Source organism: Aphis gossypii, chromosome 1, assembly GCF_020184175.1.
Source record: "Aphis gossypii isolate Hap1 chromosome 1, ASM2018417v2, whole genome shotgun sequence".
NCBI classification, from domain to species: domain Eukaryota; kingdom Metazoa; phylum Arthropoda; class Insecta; order Hemiptera; family Aphididae; genus Aphis; species Aphis gossypii.
Genome location: NC_065530.1, coordinates 825,643 through 846,997, shown reverse-complemented (window position 1 = coordinate 846,997; position 21,355 = coordinate 825,643). Strand labels below are relative to the sequence as shown.

The 21,355-nt window shown below is 30.8% G+C and overlaps 1 protein-coding gene across 2 annotated transcripts in view; it reads left to right on the top strand.

The window, feature by feature from the left end:
• Nucleotides 1-8,225: 8,225 nt before the first annotated feature.
• Nucleotides 8,226-21,355, top strand: part of LOC114120736 (uncharacterized) — a 65,684-nt gene continuing 52,554 nt past the window's right edge. For both annotated transcript variants that reach the window (XM_027982744.2, XM_027982743.2), the window contains exon 1: nt 8,226-8,623. The gene's annotated coding sequence lies outside the window, so the exon portion shown is untranslated. The remainder of the gene's footprint in view (nt 8,624-21,355) is intronic.

Below are 21,355 nucleotides of genomic sequence, written 5' to 3'. Positions count from 1 at the left end.
TGACGTAGGTAATTTATGTATTTTTATTTTGTCCCGTTCTGTAAGTAATGCAAATTGGGTTTTCGTTCGTTGCCATAAGGTATCCTTGCGTTAGTTTCGTATGGCCGATGCGGAGTTTGATGAATACAACTTTTTCTCTATTCTGTTCAACGCGAGATTAGGTCAATCATAGATGGTGTTTCGTAAATTCATAATTATTTGAAGGTAGGTATCATTATTTATTAAATGCACATAATAGACAATTTCAATTGGAAATTAAATGTTTAATTTTTTTTATAACAACACCTGGAGGAAAGTAATCTTAGTATAGAGTTGTTTAGGTTGATTAAATTTTTAATAATTATTATTTCTAGGTTTATAAATTATAATATATATGTTATATATTATGTATTGCTCGGAATTTGTATTTTAAACGATTAAATTGAACAATATTTTAATTATTTATTATTTACAGAAGGTATATAATTATATAAAATATAACTAAAGTTAAAAATGTCCTTGACATTTTATTCATTATTCGCAACTTGTACGAGTAACTATATAATAAAAGATACCATGAATATTTAAATTATTCTATACATCAGCACAAATAAAACAATACAATATAAAATTTATTGTTTTTATACATCATATATAATTTAATAATAAAAATTAATTAATCAACACAAATTAATGTCATCTATAATTCTATCAAATTAATTTTACCAACATTTGAATAGTGTTTTAATTATATTTATCTGCTATAACTTTATTGAATATAATTTAGGTAAAACAATAAAAAATAACTGAAAAGCAATAAATGGGAAAAACATGAAATTTAAAACCATCGAATTCTAAATATTGTATACATTAAAATGTATGATACCTATATATATTATTACTTTCATATGAATAATAATAGTACAATTTATGAGTTTCTAATAAAATCGATTGATGAGCGATCTCTTTAAAAATACATTAGCTGCACCTAAAGAAGTTATATTTTTAACTTAATTATATGTATGAAAGACTATAAAATTTTACCAAGTGTATACTAACTAACTAAAAGCTAAAATAACAATATAATATATAATACTGCCTTTAATAAACCAGTCAATCAACATTCTACTTAAAAGTAAAAAAATATAAATAATTAAAAGACTGTAGTTAAACCTTTTGACTAATGCGTATATAACGGAAGTAATCTCATAATTAGAACTAACTACCTATATATTAATTTGATAAAACCTATATTTTATAGTACATATATAATAAAATATTATATAGGACGCGCTTATATCGAAATTTAGTTTTTATTTATCATAGAATATTGCATTTCAACTTATTATTTAGTATTGATACCTACCTTACATGTTGAATACTTGATTATATTCTAATATTGTATTGGTTTTATAAATTACCTAAAAAAAATATAGAAGAATAATATCCTTCAAAAATTAGTAGTGACTATAGTTCAACACTGTCGGCCGTTATGAACAACTACCTATGTTATCGCTAACATTGAAGAATAAATATATCTCTTCATAGTAATAAAAGGCAAACTAAATAAAGTTAAAGGTTAGGTAAGGCAATAAAGGCAAGTTGGTACTTGTACCATCATATCGACCATTGTTAATAATAAAACACACATAATAATTTTTGACCATAAGAAAAACTAACTGTCAACTAACTATATTTGCTAGTACGAAAAATGACAATAAAGTTTGAATCTATTAGTCTGTGACTCGTGAGTCTGTTAACTAAATATTACAGTATAATATCGGTTAAGAATTGTAAAAAAAAAAAAAAATCCACAAATATTCTATCAAGGTTTTCCTCAAATTTATTAAACCTAAGCCCATGATATTACAATATGAAAATAAAATACATTTTGATATTTCTTAAATAATTATTGTAGAACTGAAAAACGTATGAGACGGTATATTTCTTTATTAAACCTGTGTATAATTTAAGTGATTTTGTGTATCCTACCTTGACGCCACCTGGTGCATAAATTCTTGGAAAACTCGTCATTTCTAGATTGATCGATGAAAACTAGTTATTACATATAATAATACATAATATTATTTAGTAACACGAAAATCACCGTGACGTAAAAATGGTTGGTTTTAGATCACGAAATTTGTGGTCGGAATTTCGTTACGCAGCACACAACACTGTTAATAGTGTCAACATTTTAAAATTAAAAAAAATCCACGAAAATGGTGCGATCGAGAACTAGGCAGCGGAGATGGACATGGAAAAACAGTCGTTGTGAACGCTTTATAAGATTGTTCAAAGAACATACTCTGCAATCCTGTATACCGGATCATCATGTATATCGCGTAAACTATAATAATATGGTATTCGGTCGCTTCAAAAGTAATTATTGCAGTAAAACTAAATATTTTTAGAATCTCACTGAATGAATATATTAAAATTCCAGATTGAGGTTCTATAAGAACATAATTTGGTTCTTTATTACGCTGGAAATTACAGTAAGCTCAGCTGAGACAATAATGTGCTGACTATAATACTATATGGTTACATACGAGAAGTATGAGTAACCACAATATTTTCCATTGGTAGTCAGTCATCACTCAACAGTCAACACTCAATACTCATTCACTTATTAGTTATAATTAATAATATACAACAACGATCATTACCATCCATTTTCATTTTTTCTTCAGTTTTCCATCCAATTGGCCATGGTTTTCGATCAAACCTTGTTTTTGCTATCCACGAGAGCGTATACGTTTACATTATATAATATATAATGTCTAATGTTACATGAAATGTTACTTAGCGAAACAAGTGTTGCTCGATCTCCCATATTATCACCTTTGACACGAGGCGTTAATTATTCTTGAGAATCACATGCCGGATAACGTGTTTCGTCCAAGTAGGATGTACAGAATCATCTATATACCATTTTCTGATTAAATACTTTTAAGAATAGCAACACTTTCAAACATTTGTTAAAAATCTTATTTATGATAATAAATTGTATTTATGTAATAATATGTATCTTATCCTAAATAGCTGTATAAATTTGAAAAATCCAAAGTAAAACTATGATAGATATACGATGTATAAATATTAAGTCTTATTATTATTCATATTTTATAATAGTATAAGTACCTAATTTATTTACAAATGTAGAACACGTCATATGCACATTATTTTATTAATGAGACTAACGGTGCAGGTATAATAGTATTTAAGATTTTAAGGAATAATTAGGTAGAATGCAAATTTCTAGAATACACGTTTAGTGTAGTGTATAGTGCATAATGTTGGTCTTAGATAACAACAAAATTAGCATGTGTAGTACACTAGTAGTTAGTACAACTAATACACATCCATCAATAAAAAAGCATTGATCGAGATATACGCATTGTGTCTGTGTTTTACTGCTTTTAAATACTGAATAGCAATACTATTTAAAAACAAGAGTTATCTATGAAAACAAATAATTAAAAAAAAAAATCAATAATATACATTTATACTTTTATAAAAATTTTAGTTTTCTTATAAAAAAAAATGTTCTAAATAGGCTGCAATTTTTCAACACGCTATGATTTTTTCATTTTAAAATCAAAACGTGCTAGCTGATTTTAACTAACTATCAAATTAAAAGATAACCTACATTGATTTAATCAGCTTAAATAAATTGACCAACAAGAAATTATGAATGATTTTAGTGAATATACCTAATGCGTATTATTTATCTATAATTAACAACAAAAAAAGTAAACTAAACGGTATTTGATAATTGACCATAAATTATAATATTATAAACAAAATCAGTAATTTAAATTTGGATTCACATTGGCTATATTAGCAGCTAATTTGTCAATACATATGGGACGTAAAAAGGAGTAGCGTATTTTTAGTGTTCAATTAAATGAACTTTAAAACAGATTCTGAAGACGAGTGCAAACAATTTAATTTTTTCATTTAAAAATACCTCGTATCCGTAGGTGTTGTCTTACTAGGTAATGTAAAACATAACAAATTTACGTTCAACAGAATCCATTTTGCGTAAAACGCAAAAATTTACTATAGACTTGATTTGGCTGCCTAAATCGCTAATTTTATAAGGATCCCATTCACATTCCAATACTGGATAGACAAGAGCACAATATAGACTTTAATAAACATACATTATATATAACTAAAATTATTCTGCAAGCCCCTCATAAGTAATAAATAATAATAAAACCAAGTGTTTTAAATGACCTACAGCACAACTTCATATCATATTCAATTTGTGGACTTAGGCTAAGTTTACAGCTTAATTAAAAGCAACGATTTGTAAAATAATCAAATACTCGCAGAATACTGTTCTTAAAAAAAAATTAAATAAAAACCATCAAATATTGGATCCTATCTGGTAAATATGTAATAATCTTACGCTTGGAGAGATTGAATTATAAATACAATATCTTCGAAGAACCTATCATAATCAGCGTATAACAACTAGCAATCACCAATAGAGTATTCGCATATAAAGTTTAATGCCACCAGAAAAACAAATTGTATTAGGTATATTAATATTATAACATAGTGTATTTTATACTTATCTTAATTTTGAAACTCATGAATTAAAATGATCGTACATTGCAAGGTGATTAAAAATTAGTTATTCGTAGAAAGTTTAGATGGAATTTATATACAAACCACATTATATAAAGCTTAATTATGATTAGACAAAAAATATAAAAATATTAGTAAATAGAGAGAATAAATTAAAGTTCCTTAAAAACCTGTAATAATATGCCGTATATTAAAAACCGGTCGAACGATAACTGATGTGTTAAAATATTATGTTCAAAATATAAAAATAGTTAAATTATTAAAACTAGAACGAAAATCTAAATAAAAAATTACATTTAGGTATATAATATGATCATGTCGTTACTTTATGTGTTACAACCAAAAATCCTCATGTTTTCTAAGAATTCATCGTTCACTTTCTATCTAACATCGTAAACAATCAGTGCACTGTGCACAAGTTATAACATACACGTGCGTACCTATAATAGTAATATTATTATAAATTGATTGTGTCAATGAACTTTTAAAATGCGGCTATAATTTTAATACACATATAATATGGGCCTTATAAATATTATAAAAATAATGACGGTTTATTAGAAATCAACGACGAGGATACCTATGGAGTTTTTCTTAGAAATATCGTTCTAGTTTATTATGATAATTAGTAATATCTTATGTAAATCATTTTTCAAAATATAGATAGGTATATTCTGACAGTTATTATTTTCCATTTACAAACGATACAGACACTTAAAGAGAAAAAAGCGGGTAACTAGTATGTAACATAAATTTATAATAGCTGGTTTGCATTTAACTCCATTCCACGAAAGTTTACAAAATTCGAAGAGGATGCAGAAGATGTAGTTAGTATACTTACTTCATATATTATTGTGTGTTATTATGATTTATACTCGAAAGTAAAATGTTGACAATACTTTTGATTCTTGAAGTACCTAGTTATATCTAAATAATTTCAAGTACTTACACATAATCAATACTTTTGAAGCACATGTATCAGTTAAAAAAAATATAAATATATATATTTTAAGAATTTAATTTTATATATGAAATTTAACACTATGTTTTTTCATCCCTTATTTATATTTACTTCTTTTTCTCTAATTTTAAAATATAATATTTTAATTGTAAACACCTATTTATACGATATACATATAAAATAGTGTACAACATATTATATAGCAGTTATTACGACTTACGGGCGTATTATCGAAAACGTCCCGTTATGGTAAAATTACGAACACGTTCGATAATCATCGTGAATATGGTGACGGTTGCTGTGCCAGATTAAAGTTTATACCTATACAAAAGACAAAACAGCATCTTGCAAGTATGGGTTCTCTTCTGCTGCAGGCTGTTCGTATAGGCACGTTGCGAATTTAAATAATACGAATACATATGCTGAAATACTGAATAAACTATTCAGTGGGAGAATTGACTCTCCTATACTTTATTATCTCATTTTCTGTTTAAAACCTATTCTCGTACTATCGTCGTCCTAGCCCCTTTTCTATACTGTTAGACTTTCATTATATGTCTCACAACGTTTGTCACTTAGTCATGAGAAAACGAACCACTTGGTCGTTATGTATAGTAACATATATTAGCTTGCAAATGTCCATAACTATTTATTCCTCTATATTACTGTATTATAATAATATCTTGGAGTATAGAAACGACACGTCCTTTATAAAATTATGATTTATAATAATATTTTGTCTACATTAAATTAATATATTACTATAATAATTCATTAATCAAATATTATGTGAATTATTAATTCTACTGTTCTATTTTAAAAATTGTAAAGATGAGCTGAATATGAATACAAAAAATACATGTAAATTATTATGTAAAATATTGTGAATTAAAAAGAATAAAACATGCAAAAAAAATGTTTTACTTTAAACTGATACAACGAAATAGTCAACAATGAAACACATAAATCATTTCTATATCACTTATTGAGTTTTCTGTATTATGAATGATTATCCTACGTTAAAATTTTATAAAAACCATTACTTTAGGCGAATAAAGATATAATAAATATATAAATATATACCTACTAATAAAATTCAATCTATAAAGGTTGTAATTCTTACATAAGATGCACATACGTCTTGTTTTTCAGTCATTATGTATTTTAGCTCATACTATGCCTAGATAATAATCAAAAACATAAAAAAATGTCTTGCAAGAAAAATTTATAGTTTTAACATAGTTATAATAAGCTTTAAAATTAAGATATCATAAAAAGTTTATGTGGGGTCATGGATAATATAATTCACTCTAATATTAATACTATCTGAGTAAAATTGATTTCTCTAAAGCTCTGAATGTAAAATTTGCTATGCTATGCGTTAGCAAAATAGAGAAAACACACTCGAATATGATGATGTCGTCTTAAAGCGTCCTAAAATGTCTTCGATATAATCTCTATTGAGCTACTAAATCTACTAAATCTAAAATTAAAAATATTAGAAATCGTATAACGTGTTATTTATATCCGTTTAACTTTTCCTCTAGAAAAACATTGATGTTAATTTTATTAATTTAAACATCTTATTTTAGCTAAGGATAAACATAGTTAGCTAGGTATGGATATATATGATATCTATATTATTAATATAGTCATATTCAAAATTTTAATTTGGTATATCTTATTAAAATATTAATTATATAGTGCCTATACAGTATACATCTATATTTCATCATGACTTATGACTTATGACTACTAAATTCTGTAAACATAATATATTTACTAATTATTAATTGGTATCTATAATGATATACAACAAGTATTCAAGATAGCTTAGACTTGAGAATAATATATGTAAATAATTAAAATACGTATTTCTATTACAGAATCATAGTCTTGGTTATTGAAATTTAACAAATGTATTAAGTTTGAAGATGATGGCCCATGCTCACAACGATGATACGATTGCTACAATAGTATTATGATAAAATTGTGAACAGTTTTTTTTCTTAAGGCGGTAAAGTCATTACATTGTTAAAGATTGTCTTAAACGTAAAAGTATCGATTATTTTTTACTTTTAAAACCTGAAAATCGCCCCGTGTGAGCACCTTAATTATAGTATAGACATAGATCAACAAATAAACTACGTCTGCACATATATTCAGCGTACTCGTTCAACTGACGAACTTCAAATATAATGTGTATATTTATTTCAACTTAGGTATATATTTTATGCTGCAGTGTATATAATATAGTGTACGCGATTTACCGTACGAGATTCACATAACACACTCTTCGCAGTATACGGGGACCGAAAAAATGAGTTTAAAAAACGTATAAAACGCGCGTCTATATATATATGACGGCAGCACCACGATTTCGGCGATTTACACACTCACACACGCACACACATGGCTCGTATAAGTTCCGTTGATTTGACGTGTGTGTGCGCGCGCGCGTGTGACCTGAAGCCGAAGCAGCAGCTGAGAGATTTAACGGAACCCGTCGGTTGTGTGCGTACAAGCGCCGAGAGAATGCGAGTGCGTGCGTGCGTCGGCGGTGGTTCTACCGAGGCGGCAGTGGAATTAGGTCTTTGGGTAACGACGATTGGTCGTCAGGTGGGAGGCGGATGGACTTGCGGCGGGTTTTCACGTGGCGGCGGCGGCCTCCGCGCCACCGGTCGAGTTGAGTTACCTGCGTGCGTGCAGTGTGTGATTTACGGTCTCGCCGGCCGCCAACCTGCAACCGTCGTCGCCATCGTCGTCGTCGTCGTCCGCGTTCGCGTGGTCCGAGTGTGTGCGCGCGAGTGTGTTTTTAAAAAAAATTTTGCTCGGAACCTTTTTTTTTCTTTTTCTTTTTCTTTTTTGTCTTCCACCAAAAGTGCTTCGTATACTTTGCAAAGGACGCGGCCCAAGAAATTCTCTGTCGACGCACACGCTGCACTTATAGTATAATATTAATAAATACTTATATGTTATGATAGTGTTGAGCCCGGCGTAAGAAAATAATTATATTTTATCTGAATTTTGGATTACACTTATCGACGTGTCTCAAACGCACTCGCCGTCTACTGGTTCACGGTATGTAATATATATAATATATAATTTAATTTATCAAAAATATTATTATTATTATTATTATTATGCTTAACGACGTAATTAAAATCTTTGATTGGAATTCAATGTGATTCGCACACATGGCGAGATCTCTAGACTCCGTTTTAAAAGTCTAGAGAAAACCACCGTTAAAGTCACTAAGGATTTTTTGTCACCGTTTAAGTCGCCGGGGACATTTTCTTAGCATTGTCTTTCCGGTACTATCAGCTTACGATTTTATAAGAATTTACCGAGAACTGTCTTCTGCAGGACACTATTATAGTGACTTATCGATATGTGATTTTTTCTATCGCAGTTACATATTCCTAATTCCTATAAGTAATATAGCTTTGGTATGCGACCATATTATAGTCTATTATGATTATAATTTAAACGCGTGACTTGTCACAAAATAATAATACAACTGCAGCACGTACCCACGTACATGTACGCGTATACGTACTTATATTATTATTTAATACCTAATATTATTACGTATATTTTTCTCACCTCTCGCGTTGGCTTATACGAATATATACATTGAACATATCACAATACACGTTTTTTGGAAACTGCTTATATTATGTGGGTCGTGACAAAAAAAATTCATGTCCGTCGCCGATGGACATATAGTTAGGTATATAATATAAGATTACGATAGTTGCGCTGCCATTCTCCTACTTCGAAGCAATAACGTTTTGGACCCCCCTAAAATTATTAGCTATATAGCCAGTGACGGCCCCCTCACCATGACGCTAATGACAGCGTCAATAAACGAAACCTGTTACACGCCACGCACTTGTCTACAAACACTACGATGTGTGTGATAATAATAATAAATAATAATGTGTATATTATTATTATTATTGCTACGCAATTTTCGGCCAACTCTTTATTTTGCTCTTTATTCAGATTGCACCGTTTTAATGGCTGCGCTCTTGCGGCTGTCATTGACGGACGGCCAATATTTGTAATACGCGCACAGCTGTAAGTCACGATTCGTACGTTTCGTGCGAACACCACTCATAAGTTGTATATAATATGACGCGCTATTTTATTTTTATATTATCATATTTCTGGTCGTGGCTGTGATGCTCGCAGTTACAGCAGGTATTATAATATGATGGTATAGTACACTATACACCGTACAGGCTTTTAACGAGGTATATATGCATATACAAGTGGCATGGTATAGAAGGTCTCGTTATCATGTAGCTGCACACTTCCGGGACCACGGCGGAAGCTAATAAGTAGTAATAACGTGAGCGCGGTATTTTCTCTCCATAAAAAGGCTTCGATCATTATAATATTATGCGCACCTTAGTGTTATTTTTTTCGTCTTTTTTTACGATTGTCCATTGTCTGCTTTTCTTCTCGCGTTTCGTATATAAGTACCTATTCCTTATGCCTACGCCCACGAGTTGCAGTATGTGGACAATGTATAAAAGAAACACCACGCACGCGCACACGAACGAATATCAACGGCTATTTTTACGATCCCAAGAAATCATAACATGCATTACATATAATCTCTGTTGCTGGATACTCTCGGATGCTGTGCATGCTATGCACATGTATACAGTATGTGTGTGTGTGTGTGTGTGTGTGTGTGAGTATATCCAGGTTAGAGCCGAATGTGCTACCCCTCGGGGCACCGGTTTCTACGCACCTTTATAACCTCGTCGGAATTTCTTTCTCCGCCGCGGTCTCGTTTATATACATAGTATACGAGTATACGACACTTCGCCGAGGATCTTGTATAAATCATTGTTGTGTTTTTTAAGTCGTATTCGGACATTAGTTTTTAATGACTCCGCGGTTTATATTTAATTCACATATATATATATTATATTCCTTGTGTATAACTGTATCTATATAATGAGTAGGTATAGATCTGATGCCATAAAGAAAAAATAACGAATCGAGTGTATATAATATTATATATGGGTACCAAACTTTTCCCGTCGAGTTCTTGTGTTTCAACCTTTATGATTACGCTGTTGCTGCAGTTCTATGGCCGTTAGTAACGCGTCGTCGACCGACAAAATTATTATTGACAATACAACATATATTTAACGACATCGCGTCGTCTGCAATTCTGATAACTATCACGCATTACCATATTGTTATAACCTATTTTTATAGTATTTTAATGTTAATTCCATTTTATAGTAAAAATAAATTATCGTACGAATGAGAGTATTATAGGAATTTAATTTAGTTACATATATGCGTAAATGACTAAAGTCTGAGGGTAGATTAGTGAAAGCACATTACACTGTGCAAGAATGTTGATATATAATAATGCCTCATATGCCCCCAAATCACAAACCTGGTTTGATTGAATCCAATATTACGTAGCACTTATAATAAATTATACTAAAAAATAAATATTTATTGTACTTCAATAATTCATTTATTTATCTATTTAATATACTTTATAACATATAAATTTAAACCTTACTTAAATATTATAATTTATAATCAATCCTAGCCAAATCTTCTTTTAAAGCGTGTCATCGTTTGGTGTCAGTTTTTTCATGTGAGTATAGAGTATAGACATGACTTGTATCATATATTATAATATGTTTATTGATATACTTAATTATAGGTTTACTTTTAAGTCTTTTTAACACATTCAACAATATATATATATTTTATGTTCCTAACTATTCAAATAACTTATTTAAAATAATTTATTAAGACACAACTCATACTGTTTCTAATTAAATATACTATATAGGTAACATATTAATAAATTAAAGCGTATTAAGTAAATTTAAGGATTTTTTTTGTATGTTTACTGCTTAAAGTTTTCGTAGTTAATAGAAACAAGTAGTTTTTATACATATATGTATAAATTATTCGTCGTTTATTGCATAATTAATGTAATAATAATTATTGTAGACATAATAACGGGTCTGAGCTGAAGATTATCTCTAATTATCGAAGCGAGTTTATGCACGTAATATAGTATTGAAATTGAATATGTGTGTGTATAATTAATATATCCATATATAGTAAATTTTATTATCGCACGTATATATTATAACTACTACGAAAGTCTGTTTTCGGCTAAAACCGATCGGCTTTGTCGGAGAAATTCGACCCCTGACACGATATAAGAATTTATTCATGCCTCCGAGGTCGTTGCCATTTTTTTCACTCTACTCCGAATGAAATCTCTACATGACCGCCGGCGAAAATAAAACGCTATGATATAGAAATCACATAAGTGTACAGTTTTTACACACACGCATAAACATGTAGGTACTCATGTACACACACACTAACGCGCTCGCGCTCGTACATATATGTATTTTAAAATTAGCGAGTGCTTAAATTTTGACGTGTAACGGATCCCCCGCGAGACACTAGATCTGACAACGTTGGAGTGCACTTAATGTCTGGCTAGGTACGAAACGCGTATAAAGATCATAGACGAAATATCCGTATAATAATGATAATGATGGTTTTTCTTCTTTTAGCTTCTCTCTTTTCCTAACACATTTGACCTAGAAACTTCCTAGGTTTTTTACTATACTATATCATGAATGCTGCACATCGTCAACTTGCAATAGTAGTGTTGCACTGTGACCGAACTGGTTCTATATAATATAATATGTATAATATTTTTATAGTACCTAACCTAACCTAACATTTTTTTTTTTTAATTGATGCTTGATCTATGTTATATAATATTTATAAGCAATTATTAAATTCAACAATTACTAAAGCCTATTTATTTATAATTTAAAATATATAGTACCTATCGACAAGTGACAATAAAGTTATTAGTTCAGGCGTCGTGTGCGTACACAACGTATACGGTGTATGGTAGCCATTTTTTAAGCTTAGATAATCGATTACTAAAGCATAATTATATAATATAATTTATTAACTGTCTTAATGTTGTTCATAGAGAGAAAAAGAGAGAGATTCTGTAGTTCACCTAACAAACTTCGAATGCGTATTATGCTATAACTGATCAGCAAGTCACAAAAAAAATATTTATATTATGGACTCAAATGGTAGAAAACCATGTGTAGTAATAATAATACATAGTTTTCAAAATATTTAATAACAGGAATTTTTGACATCATGATGGTGGATCAATCGTCAAAAAGGTAATAGGACGTAGGAGTTTGTTACCTATCTAAGGATTAGCTACCTATACCCCATAACCCGGGTGGACAAACCGGATACAATTTCAATAGCACACACACATACACACTCACACGATTTTTCCCTGAGTTGCAGAACCCATGCGGCATGCATGGTCTATAAAAGTAATAATTGTTTTTATCCTTCACGTCGCGCGTCATCCTAATATCGTGCAGGCTATTATAGTTGATTTTGTAGAGTAGGTATGAGTATTATATGTATATAGGTACACATAAAAAATTGTAACAATATACATCTGTAGATACGCGCACGCAAAGACACAGCAGACGTACACAATACACAATAAGATGTAGGTATATATATACACTTTTAAAGTCGGTTTTTTCCATTATGCTCGGTACGTCCGTATAGCGCGCGTGGGATGTGTGCGACTCATCCCGTAGTGTTCATGAGCGTGTGTACGTATTTATTCTTATACATCTTATATTTATACATATATAAGTACAGGTAAGACTGTCTCGAGTCGTGATTCGCGCACGGCACAACGTATTTTCACCCGCAATGCTCATGGATAACAATATACTATATTACTATATAATATAATAATATAAAAAATAATTCGCCCGGACCAATTTGCCGAGTTCCGTGTGCGAATCTCGAACGGTATATAATATACAAAAACCACACGGCTGTATTATTATGAATCACCGCTCGTCCAGTCAAAAAAAAAAACTGGATCGTCACGTTTTGCTCGAATCGGGTTCGAGCCGATGAACGGCGGAGATTTCACGATATGAAACTGCACGTCGACTAAAGTTTACCTAAATTTTTTCGGAATCAAAAATATATAATCTTTATAAGAATTTCACACTAGCCCAATATTGGCAGTCGTCGTAAAATTTAGGAAATAGTAGGCATGGTGTCTGCAGCTCAATTGTAGAGTTAATTTACATAGGTAGTAAGTAGGTACATTATAATATATTGCAATTTATCCATGGATGAATTTATTTTTTCTGTACGTTAAATTTTGTGACAATCGTGTAATTATTTCATCGTTAATTAAACCATTATAATACTGAGCTCATCATTCATACCTATTATTACACAGGCAATGTAAAAATAACATGACGTATATTTCATTTAGTCTTTGCTTATTATGTAAGATTTGTATTTCCGGTGCACGTTCGAGTTCATAATTTTTTAAACATACCGACACAACCTGCGTTTTCTACTCGAAATCATCGTGTTTTATGATCGGAGAAAAAAAAATGAAACGACGACGATGTTATCAAGATAATAGCTGCTATATAGGTTTCGTAATATAACGTTTTATTATGCTCGTTCTTCATCAAGATTGCTGCAGTACATCGTTTGTTATCATCAGCTCATAACGATACATAATATAACATATAGCTACATCACAATTGTACAATCAAGTGGTATTCAACGAATTAGAAAAAGAGATTTATCCCATTGTTGTCTGAAATATAAAGATTATTGCAAAATATTTTACTATAATACATACATTTATATTTTGTATCCACTAGGTCTAACATTACCTAAATAATTTTATAAAAAACTAAAAAGTTCCTAAAGATTGAACGCCTGTTATGAATATTCATAAAATATATATCGTTTATAGAAGTGTAATGATTTATAATAAGAAAGACTAATAAAAATTTATAAAAAAATATGAACCCATCGATATTATAATAATTAAAATAAAACTAAAAATGTGCAACACTAAAATTTAATAAGATACAACAAAATATTATTTTTAAAATTGAGGATTTGAAGTTTAAAGTAATAATTTGAATATGTTTGGTGGTAAATTTTTGTTGTAAATGTATGTCCCCCTAAAATTGCTATTATCAGATGCCTGGTAATTTCGAGTATTCAGCTCATTTTATTTTAAACAATTAGGTGAAGTATGATTTTGACGTGTCACAAATTTAGTTTAAATAATTGCATTTATTATTTACTGTCTTTCTCTCTATAAGACTATAACTGTGTTCAATTGAAATGCGCAACGGATTCAAAGCGGTTTTTTGCTGATTAAAAGAATATATAATTTACAATATCCTGTAATTAGTCGTTAACGGGCGTTCATGGACGACATGGATTTAATTTTGTCTGCTATTAGTATATATAATATATATATATACATGTATACTGTTGTAGACTGCAGTACACATTTCTAGGCATTATACGATAAGGTTTATTACTATTTTTTTAAGAATCGCAATTAATACTCACTACACGTATATGTACACGTCTATTATATACACCTAACCACAAATTAATAGCCATGTTTTAGCTCTGTAAAAAATAACATGTACCTAAATAGAAATCTTGAGTAAGACATCATTTAATAATTATAATAATTTATAACGGTTGTTGCACTCTCTGTCAAAACAATGAATTATATTTATTTTTTATTATTATTATTATTGTTAAATGTCTTTTTTTAAATTTTTAAATTATGCGTTCTTGTATCCATTGCATGGGACTTAAACGCTGGTCATGAATCGTCATTTGTTACTAAATATTGTTTATCGACCGCAGTTAAAAATTGTCTTTTGTATATTAATATTCTACGTTCTGCTTGTGGTAATTAACGAATTTGTTGAAATTTCTATTCGATCGATATTTTTAATCCATTAGCGTATAGTCTTATAGATAGGTACGTATTTTTTATATTATTTTGATATTCATCGCATATCATACAGTATATCTTATTAGTTTCTCTTCAAATGTTTGGATGTCTTTTATATAATAAAAACCCAGCAAAAATAGTCTTGCATTCGGTAATTTTTATGGCTACTATACAAAATTAATTTTGTGAAATTATGTTTATGTCGTTTGTATTCGTTTTAGTTTTCTTCGAGAAAATTATTTCTATCAATAGTATCAATGATAATTATTAAAAAAAAAAAAGAAATATTTTATGTTTTAAAATATGGGCGCATAAAAGATGGTTTAAATGTGTCCTATATTTTTGATACATCCGTCGCGTAGATATGTATAATAAAATACATCATATATGAATATATAATTATTCATAATAATATTACGACAAAATCCGGAACCTGCGGAGCTGTCAGCGGCGACCGTGGTACATTGCGTTTCCCGTATGGATCATATAACGAAAATCTACGACAATGGTACTGAAAAAAAATCATGATTGACTGTCAGGTACCTATATAATATATTTAGTAGCCGCGTGTTTAGATCCGGGCTAATTATCCGAGCTGATATAATAATGGTTACTCGTGTTTAAACATTGAGACGCACCGTGGAAACTGGTTTTTAATGCGGTCTGACACACACACAAACATACGCGCTTATATTATATATATATATATAACACGCGTTCCGCTCCGCCAACGTTTTCCTTCTCTCTTTATTTTTTTCGTCTAATTTTATTTTTACTTGTGTAGATGTTTTTTTTTCTCCTATGGTTTTTTATTTTCTTATTCGGCGGTTAAGGTCCGTCAACACCGGGACCGTCGCACGAAGCAGTCGGAGAAAAGCCGGCTGTGGCGGCGCGCGGTGTGCACGTGTTAGCGAAGACGGTAGGTCGTTGCTGCTGCAGTGTTTATAGGTATACCGTTACAAATATAATATATAATATAATAAACGCGCGACGTTTGTAGTCACACAATAATATAATAGATATATAACTATATTATTACATATGACCAAGTATATACACGTACGTAAACGCGTACGACGTTATTGTGTATGCGTAGTTGTAGATCTTTGTTCCACAGAATGAACATTTTTGACCGAGAGAAACAATCGTGCACTCCGTATAGTCTCGACGATAGATATTATAATCACGCGATTCCATAATAATAATATAATAGTTTATCACCGAAACCGCACCATGTCCTTGAACGTTACGTTATAGGCTTATGGCGATTATGATAATATTTGTTGTTATTTTATAGACACGTGAAAAAATAACATTTTGTAATGACGACCATCGTACGTCGTACAACGCCGTAGAAGGTTTGACTTTTAAACCAATAGTATAATAGTAAATAGATAATGCTTAAAAAAAATTAACATTTAAGCACAGTTTTATAAAATAAAATATCGTTTGTAGGCTTGTAGCTATTAAATAGATGTTAGGAAAATATACGTTTTATTATATGTTTGAACGCTAAAAACGTATACCTTACCCTATGATAATATTCATTGAAACGACATTCAAAATTGTATACTATGCAAATGTATAAAAGTTGTATATTTTTTTAAATTTTAATATAACATTATTAAGTATGTACACTGCCCGAGGAATTTTGTACTTACCTCTTAGCTGTATAACCGTTTATAGTTAGGTATACCATTATCACGCGTTAATGCACCACTGCATTTATTATTTCAAAAAGTTTCCGATTGAGAACTGGTTTTTGCAGAATTTTTTCAATCGAGAACCACGAATTCGTATTCAAGACTATAATAGTATATATAAATATGTATGTACACAACTGTACCACAAGCGTTCAACTCAACGCGCTGACCCAAAAAGCTTCCGTCCCGCGAATGTTTTTTTTTTTTTTACTGTAGTTTGAAAATATATAATAAGTACCTACAATATTTTGATAAATAATGTGTATCGTTTCGGCTAAATCAAAGCTACAGTTTACTATTATATATGTACTTATTATTATGTATATTATAATTTACAATACCATAATAACTTATTATTGTTAATAAATAGCGTAGGTATAGTAGTAATATTATAGTATAATATATAGTATTGTAGTAGTAGCTCTACAGTATTATACCGTCGGTAACAAAATGTAGGTGATGTCGTGACTTGGAACCACACCCGAAGTCGAAACGGATCTGCCCGTACCCCTTATACTCGCCTACCCCTTCCCCACTGTAGTTCTATTATAATGTACGGTACAAAACTAGATTATAATATACCTAATATATATAATATGGCGGATGACGGGGAGGTAAGCGGTCGCAAACGGGGAACGGTCGGTCGTAGAAGGAGGGGCGGGTGCACGGTATATATTATTATATGTTATATACGGTCCTGCGAAGAGGTGTAGAGGGGGCTAAACCACCGCGATGGACCGGTTTTCTGTATATCCCAACAGATCGAGTTACCCGGACCAGATTAATCAAAATACGTTGCGTGGGTGCTCTCGACTTGTAAAAAGTATGTATATATATACCCGCTAGTCGGCAAACCTCCGCCGCACGATTATTGTTTTCTATTCTCCCCCCACTGCCGGCACAGCTGCAGCCAAAGTGTATACTATACATACCAGGACGGAGACTGTAGTATGCACTACGGATGCACACGAATTTCAAATCATAATTATTTATGGTGACCATTTTGTGTCCATTGCAACTCTCCTCATTTCGGAGAAAATAATTTAATAATATATACCTAATATATGCGCAATTCTATGAAGTTCGTCACCCGGTAGTGAACTCGCGCGGTACGTTGGAATTTTTCGCAAAATTCTTATACTAAATCTTCTGATAATAATTTATTATAATATTAAATCATTAAAATAATATAATGTACTCGACTCTCATTAAAATATAATTCAATAAATTCTTCAAAGAAAATATCAGGTATAATAGTGGTATACTTATTATAATACGCGTCATCGATTTAACGCGTTTCATACCGTTAATCAAATTATAACAATAATTACAGTTTAATGTCGCATTTATGCGGTCGTAAACCGTTTTTAATCGGTATAATATAGTACAGTTGTGCATTTCGAGACATTTAAAGCACAAGGCTGCTTATTATAATATATGAGTGACCTATATTTTTGAGACGCCCTAGTGTTAACCATATTTGACTTTGAACTTTGAAATTTCAAATTTATACATCGCGTGTGTGAATTTAAAAAAAGTGTGCGTGCCTTTTTACTTTAGTCGTAATGTTATATGGGCGATAGAAATTCGATCGATATATTTCAACCTTTGTATAATACAAGTTCCTATATACTGCAACGGTATGCTATCGCTATATTAAAATGTATTGTATATTGGTGAGACTATACAAAGTACCTACAGCAGCGAAGTGTCATTATATTAATATATTATTATATAGTTGACAGCGATGCCGTTATTGAAAACGTGGCTGTACACTGTACACGTATAGGTATATATCAAAATAACTGAATATAAATCGATTTTTCGCCCACTCATTCTCTCTCAAAGATATGACAAACAATTCTAGTTAATATAATATACATATTTATTATATTTACATATTGACTATAATATTATGTACGTGTATAACCACGTATGTGAGTTTGTGTGAGTATAATGTAACCGCATGTATTTTAACAAATTTATATCAATTAGAATTAGGACGTACTTAGTAAAGTGACTATTCATATTGTACCTATAAATAAATAATATTATCGTTTACGATGGTATTAGTTTTTAGAAATACATATTAATTTTATAAACTGATGGTATCTTATTCAACTAAACCTATGGGTTATAATTTTGCATGTATATACAGTATGTATAGTACCTAACCTAGCCGTCCAGTTGATATAAATTAACGCAAAAACAAACAAAGAATAGAAGTATTAGGACGATAGATCACTTTTCAAACGAAGATTTATAATGTTCATCGGTCAGAGTGCGAAATGTTGAGCAATCTCCTGATTATGTTATAATATTAACACGAGACATGAAAATCATATATGACTCATATTTATACGCGGGTCCACCATAAACGGTGTGGCATCGTCATGAGTTTATCTTTTTTGTAGGTCGACAATATAACCGCATATAACCGTGTATACCGTCAGTATGAGTACAGCAAATAGGTTCGTATATAATATCCCTCAGACGACGACGCCCGTTAATTTATTGCCTCTGACGAAATGAACATGCCCGAGCGGATCACGACCAAGTCAAAAAATTATACTCCGATCACGATTTCATTTCCGTCGTAAATTATTATTATTTTCATTTTGTTTTTATATTGCCGGACTCCTCCCGTCATCGTGGCTGCCTCGTTTTTTGTCATTTCGCACATGATGCTGTGCCGTCCATATAATAATATTATACACCTCTGTGTGCGTATTTCGACAATATTAATAGATACGTATACTAGCTGTCGCATTATATTATATTGTCTGTGTCGAGACTTAAGACGCGCACTATCTCATACCTCATATTCTCCGAGCCACCTCAATCTCCCCCCCCGTCCTATCCTACAATCCGGGCGTCAAATTCACGTTGCCCGTCGCGGCCTTCGTCTTACATTTTATCGGATCTGTGCGCATTCGTGAGACTCGAAGAACTAGGTTACACCGCGTAGTTTAATATCATAACGTGCCCAACTGAACAGCGCGCGGCGGGTGCAGCAGTAGAAGAATTCGACGGGGATAAAAAACATAGATATATAAGCAAAAAATGCGCGTTTTATATACATATATATGTATATGTACTATATTAGATAGGTACATATTATTGTTATATGCCATGCACGGCGGAATGTTATCGTAGCGTAATAATTTTCGTACGATTAACTATGCATTATTGTAAGACATATAAACCGATTGCAGATTTTTGCAGACTGCAGAAATATACCCGAGTTAGATCATAACTGCAATAGCAACTATAAAAATAATGTTTGATACCCATAAAATCGGTTATTATTGTTTACACGGTTTTTTTGTACTGAGACGTCTTTACATAATACGAGTATTGTAGAAAACAATAACGTAAGTATACCTACCCGTATATTTCGACATTTTAGTTCATGTCATATTATATTTATTTTAAATTATATAATATTATAGAGTATGATTTTAACATATGAGATAATACATAACATGTTTGTAAAATGACCATTGATATATAAATTCGACATTGGTGCATACCGACAATACTATTTTTTAAATATGTATATACAAAAAAGTGTTATAGTTATATTATTAAATGCAATAAGAATGCATTTGGATACATATACATACTAAACACGCATATCGCATATCTAAAATTTTTTTAAAAACATTGTGTTGTCATGTATAAGTTGCTTTTAGATACATAAGCGTTGGTTAACCCCTTAGCTTGGAAAAAACACCTTAACCACAACGCCGGATGCAAGGATATAAAGTTACCGATGTCTGATATACATCATTGTGGTATATAGTCAATAGCCATATTTATACCTCAAATAAATTTATACTATAATATAGCAGGTACATTTATTCATTATATAGGTATATTTTGTTTTTTTTTAATATTACCTATTATATAGGTATATCAGCTATTCTCTCACACTGTACATACGATGTGTTATTTTTACTCAAGTACACCGGCATTATGCATAAGCTTTTCTAAATGGTTCATACATGTATGTAGTTTATAAAATAATGCATGTTCAGAAACCCATTTCTCTTTTGAAACGTCAAAAAAAGACGTCTCACGTTATACATTATTGTTATATGCATACATGGACTCGGACATTCGGTTGTCTAGAAAACCGTTTAAGTCGTGTGTGAACTCCGCCCCTATATTGTATATAATTGGTTTTTTGGACTGCATGTACAAACACATCATATACATAATATAACATAC